A 24,947-nucleotide genomic window follows, 5' to 3' on the forward strand; every position below is an offset into this window, starting at 1 on the left:
ACGAAACCTCGCTCTGTGATTTGAAGTTAAAATCCTCAAATATGGTTAAATAGTGACTTTTTTCACGTTTTTCACGTAGTTTAATACTACGTAAATATATTCATTTTTACCAATATTTCGATTCTATTTCATGTAGTATCACGATATGTGATTTGGCCTTCAAATCTCAGAATTTCTCATAATATTGCATTTTAAGCAAGTTTTCTTGCATTTTGTTTCGTACGAAAAATCATCGAATTTAACAATATTTTGACGTTTATCATCCCCTTTTCCTTTATGTGATTTAAACAAAATATCAACGAATTAGGCAATATTTGGCCGTTTTTCCACGTTTTTGTGAATTTTCAGTCTATGGGTATTAATTCATATATATACGATAAAAATGATGCAAACACATAATTGATAAGATAATAACCTTAAATACTTCATTTTCAATCATCTATTTGTTTCTCGTTAAAATACTGAGTAAGATATTGAAAAGGGGAGAAGTTCGGTTTTTATTGCATATATCGACGTTTCTGCGGGATTAGAGCGGTTTTACGTGTACATCTTCCATCGGTAATATAAACGGAAAATCAAGAATATTTTAGTTAATTCTAATGAAAACACATTGTTTTTTATCATTTGTATTCTAAACAACATTGTCATATGTCTTTTCTTGGATCTAAATAATACGAAACCTCGCTCTATGATTTGAAGGTAAAATCCTCAAATATGGTAAAATAGTGACTTTTTCACGTTAATCATGTAGTTTGATATTACGTAAATATATTCATTTTTACCAATATTTCGATACTATTTCATGTAGTATCACGATATGTGATTTGGCCTTCAAATCTCAGAATTTCGCATAATATTGCATTTTAAGCAAGTTTTCTTGCATTTTGTTTCGTACGAAAAATCATCGAATTTAGCAATATTTTGACGTTTATCATCCCCTTTTCCTTTATGTGATTTAAACAAAATATCATCGAATTAGGCAATATTTTGCCGTTTTCCACGTTTATGTGAATTTTCAGTTTATTGGTAATAATTCATTATATATACGATAAAAATGATGCAAACACATAATAATTATGATTAATGATTAAAATGATTAGATAATAACCTTAAATACTTCATTTTCAATCAACTATTTGTTTCTCGTTAAAATACTGAGTAAGATATTGAAAAGGGGGAGAAGTTCGGTTTTTATTACATATATCGACGTTTCAGCCGGATTAGAGCGGTTTTACGTGTACATCTTCCCTCGGTAATATAAACGGAAAATCAAGAACATTTTAGTTAATTCTAATGAAAACACATTGTTTTTTATCATTTGTATTGGAAACAACATTGTCATATGTCTTTTCTTGGATCTAAATAATACGAAACCTCGCTCTATGATTTGGAGGATAAATCCTCAAATATGGTTAAATAGTGACTTTTTTCACGTTTTTCATGTAGTTTGATACTATGTAAATATATTCATTTTTACCAATATTTCGATTCTATTTCATGTAGTATCACGATATGTGATTTGGCCTTCAAATCTCAGAATTTCGCATAATTTTGCATTTTAAACAAGTTTTCTTGCATTTTGTTTCGTACGAAAAATCATCGAATTTAGCAATATTTTGACGTTTATCATCCCCTTTTCCTTTATGTGATTTAAACAAAATATCATCGAATTAGGCAATATTTTTCCGTTTTTCCACGTTTTTGTGAATTTTCAGTCTATGGGTATTAATTCATCTATATGCGATAAAAATGATGCAACCACATAATTGATTAGATAATAACCTTAAATACTTCATTTTCAATCATCTTTTTGTTTCTCGTTAAAATACTGAGTAAGATATTGAAAAGGGGAGAAGTTCGGTTTTTATTGCATATATCGACGTTTCAGACGGATTAGAACGGTTTTACATGTACTTCTTCCCTCGGTAATATAAACGGAAAATCAAGAATATTTTAGTTAATTCTAATGAAAACACATTGTTTTTTATCATTTGTATTGGAAACAACATTGTCATATGTCTTTTCTTGGATCTAAATAATACGAAACCTCGCTCTATGATTTGAAGGTAAAATCCTCAAATATGGTAAAATAGTGACTTTTTCACGTTAATCATGTAGTTTGATATTACGTAAATATATTCATTTTTACCAATATTTCGATACTATTTCATGTAGTATCACGATATGTGGTTTGGCCTTCAAATCTCAGAATTTCGCATAATATTGCATTTTAAGCAAGTTTTCTTGCATTTTGTTTCGTACGAAAAATCATCGAATTTAGCAATATTTTGACGTTTATCATCCCCTTTTCCTTTAAGTAATTTAAACAAAATATCATCGAATTAGGCAATATTTTGCAGTTTTTCCACGTTTATGTGAATTTTCAGTTTATTGGTATTAATTCATTATATATATGATAAAAATGATGCAAACACATAATAATTATGATTAATGATTAAAATGATTAGTTAATAACCTTAAATACTTCATTTTCAATCAACTATTTGTTTCTCGTTAAAATACTGAGTAAGATATTGAAAAGTTGAGAAGTTCGGTTTTTATTGCATATATATCGACGTTTCAGCCGGATTAGAGCGGTTTTACGTGTACATCTTCCCTCGGTAATATAAACGGAAAATCAAGAACATTTTAGTTAATTCTAATGAAAACACATTGTTTTTTATCATTTGTATTGGAAACAACATTGTCATATGTCTTTTCTTGGATCTAAATAATACGAAACCTCGCTCTATGATTTGGAGGATAAATCCTCAAATATGGTTAAATAGTGACTTTTTTCACGTTTTTCATGTAGTTTGATACTATGTAAATATATTCATTTTTACCAATATTTCGATTCTATTTCATGTAGTATCACGATATGTGATTTGGCCTTCAAATCTCAGAATTTCGCATAATTTTGCATTTTAAACAAGTTTTCTTGCATTTTGTTTCGTACGAAAAATCATCGAATTTAGCAATATTTTGACGTTTATCATCCCCTTTTCCTTTATGTGATTTAAACAAAATATCATCGAATTAGGCAATATTTTTCCGTTTTTCCACGTTTTTGTGAATTTTCAGTCTATGGGTATTAATTCATCTATATGCGATAAAAATGATGCAACCACATAATTGATTAGATAATAACCTTAAATACTTCATTTTCAATCATCTTTTTGTTTCTCGTTAAAATACTGAGTAAGATATTGAAAAGGGGAGAAGTTCGGTTTTTATTGCATATATCGACGTTTCAGACGGATTAGAACGGTTTTACGTGTACTTCTTCCCTCGGTAATATAAACGGAAAATCAAGAATATTTTAGTTAATTCTAATGAAAACACATTGTTTTTTATCATTTGTATTGGAAACAACATTGTCATATGTCTTTTCTTGGATCTAAATAATGCGAAACCTCGCTCTATGATTTGAAGGTAAAATCCTCAAATATGGTAAAATAGTGACTTTTTCACGTTAATCATGTAGTTTGATATTACGTAAATATATTCATTTTTACCAATATTTCGATACTATTTCATGTAGTATCACGATATGTGGTTTGGCCTTCAAATCTCAGAATTTCGCATAATATTGCATTTTAAGCAAGTTTTCTTGCATTTTGTTTCGTACGAAAAATCATCGAATTTAGCAATATTTTGACGTTTATCATCCCCTTTTCCTTTAAGTAATTTAAACAAAATATCATCGAATTAGGCAATATTTTGCCGTTTTCCACGTTTATGTGAATTTTCAGTTTATTGGTAATAATTCATTATATATACGATAAAAATGATGCAAACACATAATAATTATGATTAATGATTAAAATGATTAGATAATAACCTTAAATACTTCATTTTCAATCAACTATTTGTTTCTCGTTAAAATACTGAGTAAGATATTGAAAAGGGGGAGAAGTTCGGTTTTTATTACATATATCGACGTTTCAGCCGGATTAGAGCGGTTTTACGTGTACATCTTCCCTCGGTAATATAAACGGAAAATCAAGAACATTTTAGTTAATTCTAATGAAAACACATTGTTTTTTATCATTTGTATTGGAAACAACATTGTCATATGTCTTTTCTTGGATCTAAATAATACGAAACCTCGCTCTATGATTTGGAGGATAAATCCTCAAATATGGTTAAATAGTGACTTTTTTCACGTTTTTCATGTAGTTTGATACTATGTAAATATATTCATTTTTACCAATATTTCGATTCTATTTCATGTAGTATCACGATATGTGATTTGGCCTTCAAATCTCAGAATTTCGCATAATTTTGCATTTTAAACAAGTTTTCTTGCATTTTGTTTCGTACGAAAAATCATCGAATTTAGCAATATTTTGACGTTTATCATCCCCTTTTCCTTTATGTGATTTAAACAAAATATCATCGAATTAGGCAATATTTTTCCGTTTTTCCACGTTTTTGTGAATTTTCAGTCTATGGGTATTAATTCATCTATATGCGATAAAAATGATGCAACCACATAATTGATTAGATAATAACCTTAAATACTTCATTTTCAATCATCTTTTTGTTTCTCGTTAAAATACTGAGTAAGATATTGAAAAGGGGAGAAGTTCGGTTTTTATTGCATATATCGACGTTTCAGACGGATTAGAACGGTTTTACATGTACTTCTTCCCTCGGTAATATAAACGGAAAATCAAGAATATTTTAGTTAATTCTAATGAAAACACATTGTTTTTTATCATTTGTATTGGAAACAACATTGTCATATGTCTTTTCTTGGATCTAAATAATACGAAACCTCGCTCTATGATTTGAAGGTAAAATCCTCAAATATGGTAAAATAGTGACTTTTTCACGTTAATCATGTAGTTTGATATTACGTAAATATATTCATTTTTACCAATATTTCGATACTATTTCATGTAGTATCACGATATGTGGTTTGGCCTTCAAATCTCAGAATTTCGCATAATATTGCATTTTAAGCAAGTTTTCTTGCATTTTGTTTCGTACGAAAAATCATCGAATTTAGCAATATTTTGACGTTTATCATCCCCTTTTCCTTTAAGTAATTTAAACAAAATATCATCGAATTAGGCAATATTTTGCAGTTTTTCCACGTTTATGTGAATTTTCAGTTTATTGGTATTAATTCATTATATATATGATAAAAATGATGCAAACACATAATAATTATGATTAATGATTAAAATGATTAGTTAATAACCTTAAATACTTCATTTTCAATCAACTATTTGTTTCTCGTTAAAATACTGAGTAAGATATTGAAAAGTTGAGAAGTTCGGTTTTTATTGCATATATATCGACGTTTCAGCCGGATTAGAGCGGTTTTACGTGTACATCTTCCCTCGGTAATATAAACGGAAAATCAAGAACATTTTAGTTAATTCTAATGAAAACACATTGTTTTTTATCATTTGTATTGGAAACAACATTGTCATATGTCTTTTCTTGGATCTAAATAATACGAAACCTCGCTCTATGATTTGGAGGATAAATCCTCAAATATGGTTAAATAGTGACTTTTTTCACGTTTTTCATGTAGTTTGATACTATGTAAATATATTCATTTTTACCAATATTTCGATTCTATTTCATGTAGTATCACGATATGTGATTTGGCCTTCAAATCTCAGAATTTCGCATAATTTTGCATTTTAAACAAGTTTTCTTGCATTTTGTTTCGTACGAAAAATCATCGAATTTAGCAATATTTTGACGTTTATCATCCCCTTTTCCTTTATGTGATTTAAACAAAATATCATCGAATTAGGCAATATTTTTCCGTTTTTCCACGTTTTTGTGAATTTTCAGTCTATGGGTATTAATTCATCTATATGCGATAAAAATGATGCAACCACATAATTGATTAGATAATAACCTTAAATACTTCATTTTCAATCATCTTTTTGTTTCTCGTTAAAATACTGAGTAAGATATTGAAAAGGGGAGAAGTTCGGTTTTTATTGCATATATCGACGTTTCAGACGGATTAGAACGGTTTTACGTGTACTTCTTCCCTCGGTAATATAAACGGAAAATCAAGAATATTTTAGTTAATTCTAATGAAAACACATTGTTTTTTATCATTTGTATTGGAAACAACATTGTCATATGTCTTTTCTTGGATCTAAATAATGCGAAACCTCGCTCTATGATTTGAAGGTAAAATCCTCAAATATGGTAAAATAGTGACTTTTTCACGTTAATCATGTAGTTTGATATTACGTAAATATATTCATTTTTACCAATATTTCGATACTATTTCATGTAGTATCACGATATGTGGTTTGGCCTTCAAATCTCAGAATTTCGCATAATATTGCATTTTAAGCAAGTTTTCTTGCATTTTGTTTCGTACGAAAAATCATCGAATTTAGCAATATTTTGACGTTTATCATCCCCTTTTCCTTTAAGTAATTTAAACAAAATATCATCGAATTAGGCAATATTTTGCAGTTTTTCCACGTTTATGTGAATTTTCAGTTTATTGGTATTAATTCATTATATATACGATAAAAATGATGCAAACACATAATAATTATGATTAATGATTAAAATGATTAGTTAATAACCTTAAATACTTCATTTTCAATCAACTATTTGTTTCTCGTTAAAATACTGAGTAAGATATTGAAAAGTTGAGAAGTTCGGTTTTTATTGCATATATCGACGTTTCAGCCGGATTAGAGCGGTTTTACGTGTACATCTTCCCTCGGTAATATAAACGGAAAATCAAGAACATTTTAGTTAATTCTAATGAAAACACATTGTTTTTTATCATTTGTATTGGAAACAACATTGTCATATGTCTTTTCGTGGATCTAAATAATACGAAACCTCGCTCTATGATTTGAAGTTAAAATCCTCATATATGGTTAAATAGTGACTTTTTTCACGTTTTTCATGTAGTTTAATACTACGTAAATATATTCATTTTTACCAATATTTCGATACTATTTCATGTAGTATCACGATATGTGATTTGGCCTTCAAATCTCAGAATTTCGCATAATATTGCATTTTAAGCAAGTTTTCTTGCATTTCGTTTCGTACGAAAAATCATCGAATTTAGCAATATTTTGACGTTTATCATCCCTTTTCCGTTATGTGATTTAAACAAAATATCATCGAATTAGGCAATATTTTGCCGTTTTTCCAGGTTTTTGTGAATTTTCAGTCTATGGGTATTAATTCATATATATATGATAAAAATGATGCAAACACATAATTGATTAGATAATGACCTTAAATACTTCATTTTCAATCATCTATTTGTTTCTCGTTAAAATACTGAGCAAGATATTGAAAAGGGGAGAAGTTCGGTTTTTATTGCATATATCGACGTTTCAGCCGGATTAGAGCGGTTTTACGTGTACATCTTCCCTCGGTAATATAAACGGAAAATCAAGAACATTTTAGTTAATTCTAATGAAAACACATTGTTTTTTATCATTTGTATTGGAAACAACATTGTCATATGTCTTTTCTTGGATCTAAATAATACGAAACCTCGCTCTATGATTTGAAGTTAAAATCCTCAAATATGGTTAAATAGTGACTTTTTTCACGGAGTTTGATACTACGTAAATATATTCATTTTTACCAATATTTCGATTCTATTTCATGTAGTATCACGATATGTGATTTGGCCTTCAAATCTCAGAATTTCGCATAATATTGCATTTTAAGCAAGTTTTCTTGCATTTTGTTTCGTACGAAAAATCATCGAATTTAGCAATGTTTTGACGTTTATCATCCCCTTTTCCTTTATGTAATTTAAACAAAATATCATCGAATTAGGCAATATTTTGCAGTTTTTCCACGTTTATGTGAATTTTAAGTTTATTGGTATTAATTCATTATATATACGATAAAAATGATGCAAACACATAACAATTATGATTAATGATTAAAATGATTAGATAATAACCTTAAATACTTCATTTTCAATCAACTATTTGTTTCTCGTTAAAATACTGAGTAAGATATTGAAAAGTTGAGAAGTTCGGTTTTTATTGCATATATCGACGTTTCAGCCGGATTAGAGCGGTTTTACGTGTACATCTTCCCTCGGTAATATAAACGGAAAATCAAGAACATTTTAGTTAATTCTGATGAAAACACATTAATTTTTATCATTTGTATTGGAAACAATATTGTCATATGTCTTTTCTTGGATCTAAATAATACGAAACCTCGCTCTATGATTTGAAGTTAAAATCCTCAAATATGGTTAAATAGTGACTTTTTTCACGTTTTTCATGTAGTTTAATACTACGTAAATATATTCATTTTTACCAATATTTCGATTCTATTTCATGTAGTATCACGATATGTGATTTGGCCTTCAAATCTCAGAATTTCGCATAATATTGCATTTTATGCAAGTTTTCTTGCATTTTGTTTCGTACGAAAAATCATCGAATTTAGCAATATTTTGACGTTTATCATCCCCTTTTCCTTTATGTGATTTAAACAAAATATCATCGAATTAGGCAATATTTTGCCGTTTTTCCACGTTTTTGTGAATTTTCAGTCTATGGGTATTAATTCATATATATATGATAAAAATGATGCAAACACATAATTGATTAGATAATAACCTTAAATACTTCATTTTCAATCATCTATTTGTTTCTCGTTAAAATACTGAGTAAGATATTGAAAAGGGGAGAAGTTCGGTTTTTATTGCATATATCGACGTTTCAGCCGGATTAGAACGGTTTTACGTGTACATATTCCCTCGGTAATATAAACGGAAAATTAAGAATATTTTAGTTAATTCTAATGAAAACACATTGTTTTTTATCATTTGTATTGGAAACAACATTGTCATATGTCTTTTCTTGGATCTAAATAATACGAAACCTCGCTGTATGATTTGAAGGTAAAATCCTCAAATATGGTAAAATAGTGACTTTTTCACGTTAATCATGTACTTTGATATTACGTAAATATATTAATTTTTACCAATATTTCGATACTATTTCATGTAGTATCACGATATGTGGTTTGGCCTTCAAATCTCAGAATTTCGCATAATATTGCATTTTAAGCAACTTTTCTTGCATTTTGTTTCGTACGAAAAATCATCGAATTTAGCAATATTTTGACGTTTATCATCCCCTTTTCCTTTATGTAATTTAAACAAAATATCATCGAATTAGGCAATATTTTGCAGTTTTTCCACGTTTATGTGAATTTTAAGTTTATTGGTATTAATTCATTATATATACGATAAAAATGATGCAAACACATAATAATTATGATTAATGATTAAAATGATTAGATAATAACCTTAAATACTTCATTTTCAATCAACTATTTGTTTCTCGTTAAAATACTGAGTAAGATATTGAAAAGTTGAGAAGTTCGGTTTTTATTGCATATATCGACGTTTCAGCCGGATTAGAGCGGTTTTACGTGTACATCTTCCCTCGGTAATATAAACGGAAAATCAGGAACATTTTAGTTAATTCTAATGAAAACACATTAATTTTTATCATTTGTATTGGAAACAACATTGTCATATGTCTTTTCTTGGATCTATATAATACAGAACCTCGCTCTATGATTTGAAGTTAAAATCCTCAAATATGGTTAAATAGTGACTTTGTTCACGTTTTTCATGTAGTTTAATACTACGTAAATATATTCATTTTTACCAATATTTCGATTCTATTTCATGTAGTATCACGATATGTGATTTGGCCTTCAAATCTCAGAATTTCGCATAATATTGCATTTTATGCAAGTTTTCTTGCATTTTGTTTCGTACGAAAAATCATCGAATTTAGCAATATTTTGACGTTTTCATCCCCTTTTCCTTTATGTGATTTAAACAAAATATCATCGAATTAGGCAATATTTTGCCGTTTATCCACGTTTTTGTGAATTTTCAGTCTATGGGTATTAATTCATATATATATGATAAAAATGATGCAAACACATAATTGATTAGATAATGACCTTAAATACTTCATTTTCAATCATCTATTTGTTTCTCGTTAAAATAGTGAGCAAGATATTGAAAAGGGGAGAAGTTCGGTTTTTATTGCATATATCGACGTTTCAGCCGGATTAGAGCGGTTTTACGTGTACATCTTCCCTCGGTAATATAAACGGAAAATCCAGAACATTTTAGTTAATTCTAATGAAAACACAATGTTTTTTATCATTTGTATTGGAAACAACATTGTTATATGTCTTTTCTTGGATCTAAATAATACGAAACCTCGCTCTATGATTTGAAGGTAAAATCCTCAAATATGGTAAAATAGTGACTTTTTCACGTTAATCATGTAGTTTGATAATACGTAAATATATTAATTTTTACCAATATTTCGATACTATTTCATGTAGTATCACGATATGTGATTTGGCCTTCAAATCTCAGAATTTCGCATAATATTGCATTTTCAGCAAGTTTTCTTGCATTTTGTTTCGTACGAAAAATCATCGAATTTAGCAATATTTTGACGTTTATCATCCCCTTTTCCTTTATGTGATTTAAACAAAATATTATGGAATTAGGCAATATTTTTCCGTTTTCCAGGTTTTTGTGAATTTACAGTCTATGGGTATTAATTCATATATATACGATAAAAATGATGCAAACACATAATTCATTAGATAATAACTTTAAATACTTCATTTTCAATCATCTATTTGTTTCTCGTTAAAATACTGTGTAAGATATTGAAAAGGGGAAAAGTTCGTTTTTTTTTGCATATATCGACGTTTCAGCCGGATTAGAGCGGTTTTACGTGTACATCTTCCCTCGGTAATATAAACGGAAAATCAAGAACATTTTAGTTAATTCTAATGAAAACACATTGTTTTTTATCATTTGTATTGGAAACAACATTGTCATATGTCTTTTCTTGGATATAAATAATACGAAACCTAGCTCTATGATTTGAAGGTAAAATCCTCAAATATGGTAAAATAGTGACTTTTCACGTTAATCATGTAGTTTGATATTACGTAAATATATTCATTTTTACCAATATTTCGATACTATTTCATGTAGTATCACGATATGTGATTTGGCCTTCAAATCTCAGAATTTCGCATAATATTGCATTTTAAGCAAGTTTTCTTGCATTTTGTTTCGTACGAAAAATCATCGAATTTACCAATATTTTGATGTTTAACATCCCCCTTTTCCTTTATGTGATTTAAACAAAATATCATCAAATTAGGCAATATTTTGCCATTTTTCCACGTTTATGTGAATTTTCAGTTTATTGGTATTAATTCATTATATATACGATAAAAATGATGCAAACACATAATAATTATGATTAATGATTAAAATGGTTAGATAATAACCTTAAATACTTCATTTTCAATCAACTATTTGTTTCTCGTTAAAATAATGAGTAAGATATTGAAAAGGGGAGAAGTTCGGTTTTTATTGCATATATCGACGTTTCAGCCGGATTAGAGCGGTTTTACGTGTACATCTTCCCTAGGTAATATAAACGGAAAATCAGGAACATTTTAGTTAATTCTAATGAAAACACATTGATTTTTATCATTTGTATTGGAAACAACATTGTCATATGTCTTTTCTTGGATCTAAATAATACGAAACCTCGCTCTATGATTTGAAGTTAAAATCCTCAAATATGGTTATATAGTGACTTTTTTCACGTTTTTCATGTAGTTTTATACTACGTAAATATATTAATTTTTACCAATATTTCGATTCTATTTCATGTAGTATCACGATATGTGATTTGGCCTTCAAATCTCAGAATTTCGCATAATATTGCATTTTAAGCAAGTTTTCTTGCATTTTGTTTCGTACGAAAAATCATCGAATTTAGCAATATTTTGACGTTTATCATCCCCTTTTCCTTTATGTGATTTAAACAAAATATCATCGAATTAGGCAATATTTTGCCGTTTTTCCACGTTTTTGTGAATTTTCAGTCTATGGGTATTAATTCATATATATATGATAAAAATGATGCAAACACATAATTGATTAGATAATAACCTTAAAAACTTCATTTTCAATCATCTATTTGTTTCTCGTTAAAATACTGAGCAAGATATTGAAAAGGGGATAAGTTCGGTTTTTATTGCATATATCGACGTTTCAGCCGGATTAGAGCGGTTTTACGTGTACATCTTCCCTCGGTAATATAAACGCAAAATCAAGAAGATTTTAGTTAATTCTAATGAAAACACATTGTTTATTATCATTTGTATTGGGAACAACATTGCCATATGTCTTTTCTTGGATCTAAATAATACGAAACCTCGCTCTATGATTTGAAGGTAAAATCCTCAAATATGGTAAAATAGTGACTTTTTCACGTTAATCATGTAGTTTGATATTACGTAAATATATTCATTTTTACCAATATTTCGATACTATTTCATGTAGTATCACGATATGTGATTTGGCCTTCAAATCTCAGAATTTCGCATAATATTGCATTTTAAGCAAGTTTTCTTGCATTTTGTTTCGTACGAAAAATCTTCGAATTTAGCAATATTTTGACGTTTATCATCCCCTTTTCCTTTATGTGACTTAAACAAAATATCATGGAATTAGGGAATATTTTGCCGTTTTCCACGTTTTTGTGAATTTACAGTCTATGGGTATTAATTCATATATATACGATAAAAATGATGCAAACACACAATTCATTAGATAATAACTTTAAATACTTAATTTTCAATCATCTATTTGTTTCGCGTTAAAATACTGAGTAAGATATTGAAAAGGGGAAAAGTTCGGTTTTTATTGCATATATCGACGTTTCAGCCGGATTAGAACGGTTTTACGTGTACATCTTCCCTCGGTAATATAAACGGAAAATCAAGAACATTTTAGTTAATTCTAATGAAAACACATTGTTTTTTATCATTTGTATTGGAAACAACATTGTCATATGTCTTTTCTTGGATATAAATAATACGAAACCTAGCTCTATGATTTGAAGGTAAAATCCTCAAATATGGTAAAATAGTGACTTTTTCACGTTAATCATGTAGTTTGATATTACGTAAATATATTCATTTTTACCAATATTTCGATACTATTTCATGTAGTATCACGATATGTGATTTGGCCTTCAAATCTCAGAATTTCGCATAATATTGAATTTTAAGCAAGTTTTCATGCATTTTGTTTCGTACGAAAAATCATCGAATTTAGCAATATTTTGACGTTTATCATCCCCTTTTCCTTTATGTAATTTAAGCAAAATATCATCGAATTAGGCAATATTTTGCAGTTTTTCCACGTTTATGTGAATTTTCAGTTTATTGGTATTAATTCATTATATATACGATAAAAATTATGCAAACACATAATAATTATGATTAATGATTAAAATGATTAGATAATCACCTTAAATACTTCATTTTCAATCAACTATTTGCTTCTCGTTAAAATACTGAGTAAGATAATGAAAAGTTGAGAAGTTCGGTTTTTATTGCATATATCGACGTTTCAGCCGGATTATAGCGGTTTTACGTGTACATCTTCCCTCGGTAATATAAACGGAAACTCAGGAACATTTCAGTTAATTCTAATGAAAACACATTGATTTTTATCATTTGTATTGGAAACAACATTGTCATATGTCTTTTCTTGGATCTAAATAATACGAAACCTCGCTCTATGATTTGAAGTTAAAATCATCAAATATGGTAAAATAGTGACTTTTTTCACGTTTTTCACGTAGTTTGATGCTACGTAAATATATTCATTTTTACCAATATTTCGATTCTATTTCATGTAGTATCACGATATGTGATTTGGCCTTCAAATCTCAAAATTTCGCATAATATTGCATTTTAAGCAAGTTTTCTTGCATTTTGTTTCGTACGAAAAATAATCGAATTTAGCAATATTTTGACGTTTATCATCCCCTTTTCTTTTATGTGACTTAAACAAAATATCATGGAATTAGGCAATATTTTGCCGTTTTCCACGTTTTTGTGAATTTACAGTCTATGGGTATTAATTCATATATATACGATAAAAATGATGCAAACACATAATTCATTAGATAATAACTTTAAATACTTCATTTTCAATCATCTATTTGTTTCGCGTTAAAATACTGAGTAAGATATTGAAAAGGGGAAAAGTTCGTTTTTTATTGCATATATCGACGTTTCAGCCGGATTAGAACGGTTTTACGTGTACACCTTCCCTCGGTAATATAAACGGAAAATCAAGAACATTTTAGTTAATTCTAATGAAAACACATTGTTTTTTATCATTTGTATTGGAAAAAACATTGTCATATGTCTTTTCTTGGATATAAATAATACGAAACCTAGCTCTATGATTTGAAGGTAAAATCCTCAAATATGGTAAAATAGTGACTTTTTCACGTTAATCATGTAGTTTGATATTACGTAAATATATTCATTTTTACCAATATTTCGATACTATTTCATGTAGTATCACGATATGTGATTTGGCCTTCAAATCTCAGAATTTCGCATAATATTGCATTTTAAGCAAGTTTTCTTGCATTTTGTTTCGTACGAAAAATCAACGAATTTAGCAATATTTTGACGTTTATCATCCCCTTTTCCTTTATGTAATTTAAGCAAAATATCATCGAATTAGGCAATATTTTGCAGTTTTTCCACGTTTATGTGAATTTTCAGTTTATTGGTATTAATTCATTATATATACGATAAAAATGATGCAAACACATAATAATTATGATTAATGATTAAAATGATTAGATAATCACCTTAAATACTTCATTTTCAATCAACTATTTGCTTCTCGTTAAAATACTGAGTAAGATAATGAAAAGTGGAGAAGTTCGGTTTTTATTGCATATATCGACGTTTCAGCCGGATTAGAGCGGTTTTACGTGTACATCTTCCCTCGGTAATATAAACGGAATCTCAGGAACATTTCAGTTAATTCTAATGAAAACACATTGAATTTTATCATTTGTATTAGAAACAACATTGTCATATGTCTTTTCTTGGATCTAAATAATACGAAACCTCGCTCTATGATTTGAAGTTAAAATCCTCAAATATGGTAAAATAGTGACTTTTTTCACGTTTTTCACGTAGTTTGATGCTACGTAAATATATTCATTTTTACCAATATTTCGATTCTATTTCATGTAGTATCACGATATGTGATTTGGCCTTCAAATCTCAAAATTTCGCATAATATTGCATTTTAAGCAAGTTTTCTTGCATTTTGTTTCGTACGAAAAATAATCGAATTTAGCAATATTTTGACGTTTATCATCCCCTTTTCTTTTATGTGACTTAAACAAAATATCATGGAATTAGGCAATATTTTGCCTTTTTCCACGTTTTTGTGAATTTACAGTCTATGGGTATTAATTCATATATATACGATAAAAATGATGCAAACACATAATTCATTAGATAATAACTTTAAATACTTCATTTTCAATCATCTATTTGTTTCGCGTTAAAATACTGAGTAAGATATTGAAAAGGGGAAAAGTTCGGTTTTTATTGCATATATCGACGTTTCAGCCGGATTAGAACGGTTTTACGTGTACACCTTCCCTCGGTAATATAAACGGAAAATCAAGAACATTTTAGTTAATTCTAATGAAAACACATTGTTTTTTATCATTTGTATTGGAAAAAACATTGTCATATGTCTTTTCTTGGATATAAATAATACGAAACCTAGCTCTATGATTTGAAGGTAAAATCCTCAAATATGGTAAAATAGTGACTTTTTCACGTTAATCATGTAGTTTGATATTACGTAAATATATTCATTTTTACCAATATTTCGATACTATTTCATGTAGTATCACGATATGTGATTTGGCCTTCAAATCTCAGAATTTCGCATAATATTGCATTTTAAGCAAGTTTTCTTGCATTTTGTTTCGTACGAAAAATCAACGAATTTAGCAATATTTTGACGTTTATCATCCCCTTTTCCTTTATGTAATTTAAGCAAAATATCATCGAATTAGGCAATATTTTGCAGTTTTTCCACGTTTATGTGAATTTTCAGTTTATTGGTATTAATTCATTATATATACGATAAAAATGATGCAAACACATAATAATTATGATTAATGATTAAAATGATTAGATAACCACCTTAAATACTTCATTTTCAATCAACTATTTGCTTCTCGTTAAAATACTGAGTAAGATAATGAAAAGTTGAGAAGTTCGGTTTTTATTGCATATATCGACGTTTCAGCCGGATTAGAGCGGTTTTACGTGTACATCTTCCCTCGGTAATATAAACGGAATCTCAGGAACATTTCAGTTAATTCTACTGAAAACACATTGATTTTTATCATTTGTATTGGAAACAACATTGTCATATGTCTTTTCTTGGATCTAAATAATACGAAACCTCGCTCTATGATTTGAAGTTAAAATCCTCAAATATGGTAAAATAGTGACTTTTTTCACGTTTTTCACGTAGTTTGATGCTACGTAAATATATTCATTTTTACCAATATTTCGATTCTATTTCATGTAGTATCACGATATGTGATTTGGCCTTCAAATCTCAAAATTTCGCATAATATTGCATTTTATGCAAGTTTTCTTGCATTTTGTTTCGTACGAAAAATCATCGAATTTAGCAATATTTTGACGTTTATCATCCCCTTTTCTTTTATGTGACTTAAACAAAATATCATGGAATTAGGCAATATTTTGCCGTTTTTCCACGTTTTTGTGAATTTTCAGTCTATGGGTATTAATTCATATATATACGATAAAAATGATGCAAACACATAATTGATTAGATAATAACCTTAAAAACTTCATTTTCAATCATCTATTTGTTTCTCGTTAAAATACTGAGCAAGATATTGAAAAGGGGATAAGTTCGGTTTTTATTGCATATATCGACGTTTCAGCCGGATTAGAACGGTTTTACGTGTACACCTTCCCTCGGTAATATAAACGGAAAATCAAGAACATTTTAGTTAATTCTAATGAAAACACATTGTTTTTTATCATTTGTATTGGAAAAAACATTGTCATATGTCTTTTCTTGGATATAAATAATACGAAACCTAGCTCTATGATTTGAAGGTAAAATCCTCAAATATGGTAAAATAGTGACTTTTTCACGTTAATCATGTAGTTTGATATTACGTAAATATATTCATTTTTACCAATATTTCGATACTATTTCATGTAGTATCACGATATGTGATTTGGCCTTCAAATCTCAGAATTTCGCATAATATTGCATTTTAAGCAAGTTTTCTTGCATTTTGTTTCGTACGAAAAATCAACGAATTTAGCAATATTTTGACGTTTATCATCCCCTTTTCCTTTATGTAATTTAAGCAAAATATCATCGAATTAGGCAATATTTTGCAGTTTTTCCACGTTTATGTAAATTTTCAGTTTATTGGTATTAATTCATTATATATACGATAAAAATGATGCAAACACATAATAATTATGATTAATGATTAAAATGATTAGATAACCACCTTAAATACTTCATTTTCAATCAACTATTTGCTTCTCGTTAAAATACTGAGTAAGATAATGAAAAGTTGAGAAGTTCGGTTTTTATTGCATATATCGACGTTTCAGCCGGATTAGAGCGGTTTTACGTGTACATCTTCCCTCGGTAATATAAACGGAATCTCAGGAACATTTCAGTTAATTCTACTGAAAACACATTGATTTTTATCATTTGTATTGGAAACAACATTGTCATATGTCTTTTCTTGGATCTAAATAATACGAAACCTCGCTCTATGATTTGAAGTTAAAATCCTCAAATATGGTAAAATAGTGACTTTTTTCACGTTTTTCACGTAGTTTGATGCTACGTAAATATATTCATTTTTACCAATATTTCGATTCTATTTCATGTAGTATCACGATATGTGATTTGGCCTTCAAATCTCAAAATTTCGCATAATATTGCATTTTATGCAAGTTTTCTTGCATTTTGTTTCGTACGAAAAATCATCGAATTTAGCAATATTTTGACGTTTATCATCCCCTTTTCTTTTATGTGACTTAAACAAAATATCATGGAATTAGGCAATATTTTGCCGTTTTTCCACGTTTTTGTGAATTTTCAGTCTATGGGTATTAATTCATATATATACGATAAAAATGATGCAAACACATAATTGATTAGATAATAACCTTAAAAACTTCATTTTCAATCATCTATTTGTTTCTCGTTAAAATACTGAGCAAGATATTGAAAAGGGGATAAGTTCGGTTTTTATTGCATATATCGACGTTTCAGCCGGATTAGAGCGGTTTTACGTGTACATCTTCCCTCGGTAATATAAACGCAAAATCAAGAAGATTTTAGTTAATTCTAATGAAAACACATTGTTTATTATCATTTGTATTGGGAACAACATTGCCATATGTCTTTTCTTGGATCTAAATAATACGAAACCTCGCTCTATGATTTGAAGGTAAAATCCTCAAATATGGTAAAATAGTGACTTTTTCACGTTAATCATGTAGTTTGATATTACGTAAATATATTCATTTTTACCAATATTTCGATACTATTTCATGTAGTATCACGATATGTGATTTGGCCTTCAAATCTCAGAATTTCGCATAATATTGCATTTTAAGCAAGTTTTCTTGCATTTTGTTTCGTACGAAAAATCTTCGAATTTAGCAATATTTTGACGTTTATCATCCCCTTTTCCTTTATGTGACTTAAACAAAATATCATCGAATTAGGCAATATTTTGCTGTTTTCCACGTTTTTGTGAATTTTCAGTCTTTGGGTATTAATTCATATATATACGATAAAAATTATGCAAAACATAATTGATTAGATAATAACCTTAAATACTTAATTTTCAATCATCTATTTGTTTCTCGTTAAAATACTGAGTAAGATATTGAAAAAAGGAGAAGTTCGGTCTTTATTGCATATATCGACGTTTCAGCCGGATTATAGCGGTTTTACGTGTACATCTTCCCTCGGTAATATAAACGGAAAATCAGGAAAATTTTAGTTAATTCTAATTATGCAAACACATAATAATTATGATTAATGATTAAAATGATTAGATAATAACCTTAAATCATTCATTTGCAATCAACTATTTGTTTCTCGTTAAAATACTGAGTAAGATATTGAAAAGTTGAGAAGTTCGGTTTTTATTGCATATATCGACGTTTCAGCCGGATTAGAGCGGTTTTACGTGTACATCTTCCCTCGGTAATATAAACGGAAAATCAGGAACATTTTAGTTAATTCTAATGAAAACACATTGATTTTTATCATTTGTCTTGGAAACAACATTGTCATATGTCTTTTCTTGGATCTAAATAATACGAAACCTCGCTCTATGATTTGAAGTTAAAATCCTCAAATATGGTTAAATAGTGACTTTTTTCACGTTTTTCATGTAGTTTGATACTATGTAAATATATTCATTTATACCAATATTTCGATTCTATTTCATATAGTATCACGATATGTGATTTGGCCTTCAAATCTCAGAATTTCGCATAATATTGCGTTTTATGCAAGTTTTCTTGCATTTTGTTTCGTATGAAAAATCATCGAATTTAGCAATATTTTGAGGTTCATCATCCTCTTCCTTTATGTGATTTAAACAAAATATCGAATTAGGCAATATTTTGCCGTTTTTCCACGTTTTAGTGAATTTTCAGTCTATGGGTATTAATTCATATATATACGATAAAAATGATGCAAACACATAATTGATTAGATAATAACCTTAAATACTTCATTTTCAATCATCTATTTGTTTCTCGTTAAAATACTGAGTAAGATATTGAAAAGGGGAGAAGTTCGGTTTTTATTGCACATATCGACGTTTCAGACGGATTAGAACAGTTTTACGTGTACATCTTCCCTTGGTAATATAAACGGAAAATTAGGAACATTTTAGTTAATTCTAATGAAAACACATTGTTTTTTATCATTTGTATTGGAAACAACATTGTCATATGTCTTTTCTTGGATCTAAATAATACGAAACCTCGCTCTATGATTTGAAGGTAAAATACTCAAATATGGTAAAATAGTGATTTTTTCATGTTAATCATGTAGTTTGATATTACGTAAATATATTCATTTTTACCAATATTTCGATACTATATCATGTAGTATCACGATATGTGGTTTGGCTTTCAAATCTCAGAATTTCGCATAATATTGCATTTTAAGCAAGTTTTCTTGCATTTTGTTTCGTACGAAAAATCATCGAATTTAGCAATATTTTGACGTTTATCATCCCCTTTTCCTTTATGTAATTTAAACAAAATATCATCGAATTAGGCAATATTTTGCAGTTTTTCCACGTTTATGTGAATTTTCAGTTTATTGGTATTAATTCATTATATATACGATAAAAATGATGCAAACACATAATAATTATGATTAATGATTAAAATGATTAGATAATAACCTTAAATACTTCATTTTCAATCAACTATTTGTTTCTCGTTAAAATACTGAGTAAGATATTGAAAAGTTGAGAAGTTGGGTTTTTATTGCATATATCGACGTTTCAGCCAGATTAGAGCGGTTTTACGTGTACATCTTCCCTCGGTAATATAAACGGAAAATCAAGAACATTTTAGTTAATTCTAATGAAAACACATTGTTTTTTATCATTTGTATTGGAAACAACATTGTCATATGTCTTTTCTTGGATCTAAATAATACGAAACCTCGCTCTATGATTTGAAGTTAAAATCCTCAAATATGGTTAAATAGTGACTTTTTTCACGTTTTTCACGTAGTTTGATACTACGTAAATATATTCATTTATACCAATATTTCGATTCTATTTCATGTAGTATCACGATATGTGATTTGGCCTTCAAATCTCAGAATTTCGCATAATATTGCATTTTAAGCAAGTTTTCTTCCATTTTGTTTCGTACGAAAAATCATCGAATTTATCAATATTTTGACGTTTATCATCCCCTTTTCCTTTATGTGACTTAAACAAAATATCATGGAATTAGGCAATATTTTGCCGTTTTCCACGTTTTTGTGAATTTACAATCTATGGGTATTAATTCATATATATACGATAAAAATGATGCAAACACATAATTGATTAGATAATAACCTTAAATACTTCATTTTCAATCATCTATTTGTTTCTCGTTAAAATACTGAGTAAGATATTGAAAAGGGGGAGAAGTTCGGTTTTTATTGCATTTATCGACGTTTCAGCCGGATTAGAACAGTTTTACGTGTACATCTTCCCCTGGTAATATAAACGGAAAATTAGGAACATTTTAGTTAATTCTAATGAAAACACATTGATTTTTATCATTTGTATTGGAAACAACATTTTTATATTTCTTTTCTTGGATCTAAATAATACGAGACCTCGCTGTTTGATTTGAAGTTAAAATCCTCAAATATGGTTAAATAGTGACTTTTTTAACGTTTTTCATGTAGTTTGATACTACGTAAAAATATGCATTTTTACCAATATTTCGATTCTATTTCATGTAGTATCACGATATGTGATTTGGCCTTCAAATCTCAGAATTTCGCATAATATTGCATTTTATGCAAGTTTTCTTGCATTTTGTTTCATACGAAAAATCATCGAATTTAGCAATATTTTGACGTTTATCATCCCCTTTTCCTTTATGTGATTTAAACAAAATATCATCGAATTAGGCAATATTTTGCCGTTTTTCCACGTTTTTGTGAATTTTCAGTCTATGGGTATTAATTCATATATATATGATAAAAATGATGCAAACACATAATTGATTAGATAATAACCTTAAATACTTCATTTTCAATCATCTATTTGTTTCTCGTTAAAATACTGAGCAAGATATTGAAAAGGGGTGAAGTTCGGTTTTTATTGCATATATCGACATTTCAGCCGGATTAGAGCGGTTTTACGTGTACATCTTCCCTCGGTAATATAAACGGAAAATCAAGAACATTTTAGTTAATTCTAATGAAAACACATTGTTTTTTATCATTTGTATTGGAAACAACATTGTCATATGTCTTTTCTTGGATCTAAATAATGCGAAACCTCGCTCTATGATTTGAAGGTAAAATCATCATATATGGTAAAATAGTGACTTTTTCACGTTAATCATGTAGTTTGATATTACGTAAATATATTCATTTTACCAATATTTCGATACTGTTTCATACAGTATCACGATATGTGATTTTGGCCTTCAAATCTCAGAATTTCGCATAATATTGCATTTTAAGCAAGTTTTCTTGCATTTTGTTTCGTACGAAAAATCATCGAATTTAGCAATATTTTGACGTTTATCATCCCCTTTTCCTTTATGTGATTTAAACAAAATATCATCGAATTAGGCAATATTTTGCCGTTTTTCCTCGTTTTTGTGAATTTTCAGTCTATGGGTATTAATTCATATATATACGATAAAAATTATGCAAAACATAATTGATTAGATAATAACCTTAAATACTTCATTTTCAATCAACTATTTGTTTCTCGTTAAAATAATGAGTAAGATATTGAAAAGGGGAGAAGCAAGGTTTTAATTGCATATATCGACGTTTCAGCCGGATTAGAGCGGTTTTACGTGTACATCTTCCCTCGGTAATATAAACGGAAAATCAGGAACATTTTAGTTAATTCTAATGAAAACACATTGATTTTTATCATTTGTATTGGAAACAACATTGTCATATGTCATTTCTTGGATCTAAATAATACGAAACCTCGCTCTATGATTTGAAGTTAAAACACTCAAATATGGTTAAATAGTGACTTTTTTCACGTTTTTCATGTAGTTTGATACCACGTAAATATATTCATTTTTTCCAATATTTCGATTCTATTTCATGTAGTATCACGATATGTGATTTGGCCTTCAAATCTCAGAATTTTGCATAATATTGCTTAAGCAAGTTTTAATGCCTTTTGTTTCGTACGAAAAATCATCGAATTTAGCAATATTTTGACGTTTATCATCCTCTTTTCCTTTATTTGATTTAAACAAAATATCATCGAATTAGGCAATATTTTGCCGTTTTTCCACGTTTTTGTGAATTTTCAGTCTATGGGTATTAATTCATATATATACGATAAAAATGATGCAAACACATAATTGATTAGATAATAACCTTAAATACTTCATTTTCAATCATCTATTTGTGTCTCGTTAAAATATTGAGTAAGATATTGAAAAGGGGAGAAGTTCGGTTTTTATTGCATATATCGACGTTTCAGCCGGATTAGAGCGGTTTTACGTGTACATCTTCACTCGGTAATATAAACGGAAAATCAAGAACATTTTAGTTAATTCTAATGAAAACACATTGTTTTTTATCATTTGTATTGGAAACAACATTGTCATATGTCTTTTCTTGGATCTAAATAATACGAAACCTCGCACTATGATTTGAAGTTAAAATCCTCATATATGGTTAAATAGTGACTTTTTTCACGTTTTTCAAGTAGTTTGATACTACGTAAATATATTCATTTTTACCAATATTTCGATTCTATTTCATGTAGTATCACGATATGTGATTTGGCCTTCAAATCTCAGAATTTCGCATAATATTGCATTTTAAGCAAGTTTTCTTCCATTTTGTTTCGTACGAAAAATCATCGAATTTATCAATATTTTGACGTTTATCATCCCCTTTTCCTTTATGTGACTTAAACAAAATATCATGGAATTAGGCAATATTTTGCCGTTTTCCACGTTTTTGTGAATTTACAATCTATGGGTATTAATTCATTATATATACGATAAAAATGATGCAAACACCTAATAATTATGATTAATGATTAAAATGATTAGATAATAACCTTAAATACTTCATTTTCAATCATCTATTTGTTTCTGGTTAAAATACTGAGTAAGATATTTAAAAGGGGAGAAGTTCGGTTTTTATTGCATATATCGACGTTTCAGCCGGATTAGAGCGGTTTTTTGGGTACATCTTCCCTCGGTAATATAAACGGAATATCAGGAACATTTTAGTTAATTCTAATGAAAACATTGATTTTTATCATTTGTATTGGAAACAACATTGTCATATGTCTTTTCTTGGATCTAAATAATACGAAACCTCGCTCTATGATTTGAAGTTAAAATCCTCAAATATGGTTATATAGTGAATTTTTCACGTTTTTCATGTAGTTTAATACTACGTAAATATATTCATTTTTACCAATATTTCGATTCTATTTCATGTAGTATCACGATATGTGATTTGGCCTTCAAATCTCAGAATTTCGCATAATATTGCATTTTATGCAAGTTTTCTTGCATTTTGTTTCGTACAAAAAATCATCGAATTTAGCAATATTTTGACGTTTATCATCCCCCTTTTCCTTTATGTGATTTAAACAAAATATCATCGAATTTAGCAATATTTTGCAGTTTTTCCACGTTTTTGTGAATTTTCAGTCTATGGGTATTAATTCATATATATATGACAAAAATGATGCAAACACATAATTGATTAGATAATGACCTTAAATACTTCATTTTCAATCATCTATTTGTTTCTCGTTAAAATACTGAGCAAGATATTGAAAAGGGGAGAAGTTCGGTTTTTATTGCATATATCGACGTTTCAGCCGGATTAGAGCGGTTTTACGTGTACATCTTCCCTCGGTAATATAAACGGAAAATCAAGAACATTTTAGTTAATTCTAATGAAAACACATTGTTTTTTATCATTTGTATTGGAAACAACATTGTCATATGTCTTTTCTTGGATCTAAATAATACGAAACCTCGCTCTATGATTTGGAGTTAAAATCCTCAAATATGGTTAAATAGTGACTTTTTTCACGTTTTTCATGTAGTTTGATACTACGTAAATATATTCATTTTTACCAATATTTCGATTCTATTTCATGTAGTATCACGATATGTGATTTGGCCTTCAAATCTCAGAATTTCGCATAATATTGCATTTTAAGCAAGTTTTCTTGCATTTT

The sequence above is a fragment of the Procambarus clarkii genome, chromosome 80 (assembly GCF_040958095.1).
Source record: "Procambarus clarkii isolate CNS0578487 chromosome 80, FALCON_Pclarkii_2.0, whole genome shotgun sequence".
Lineage (NCBI taxonomy): Eukaryota > Metazoa > Arthropoda > Malacostraca > Decapoda > Cambaridae > Procambarus > Procambarus clarkii.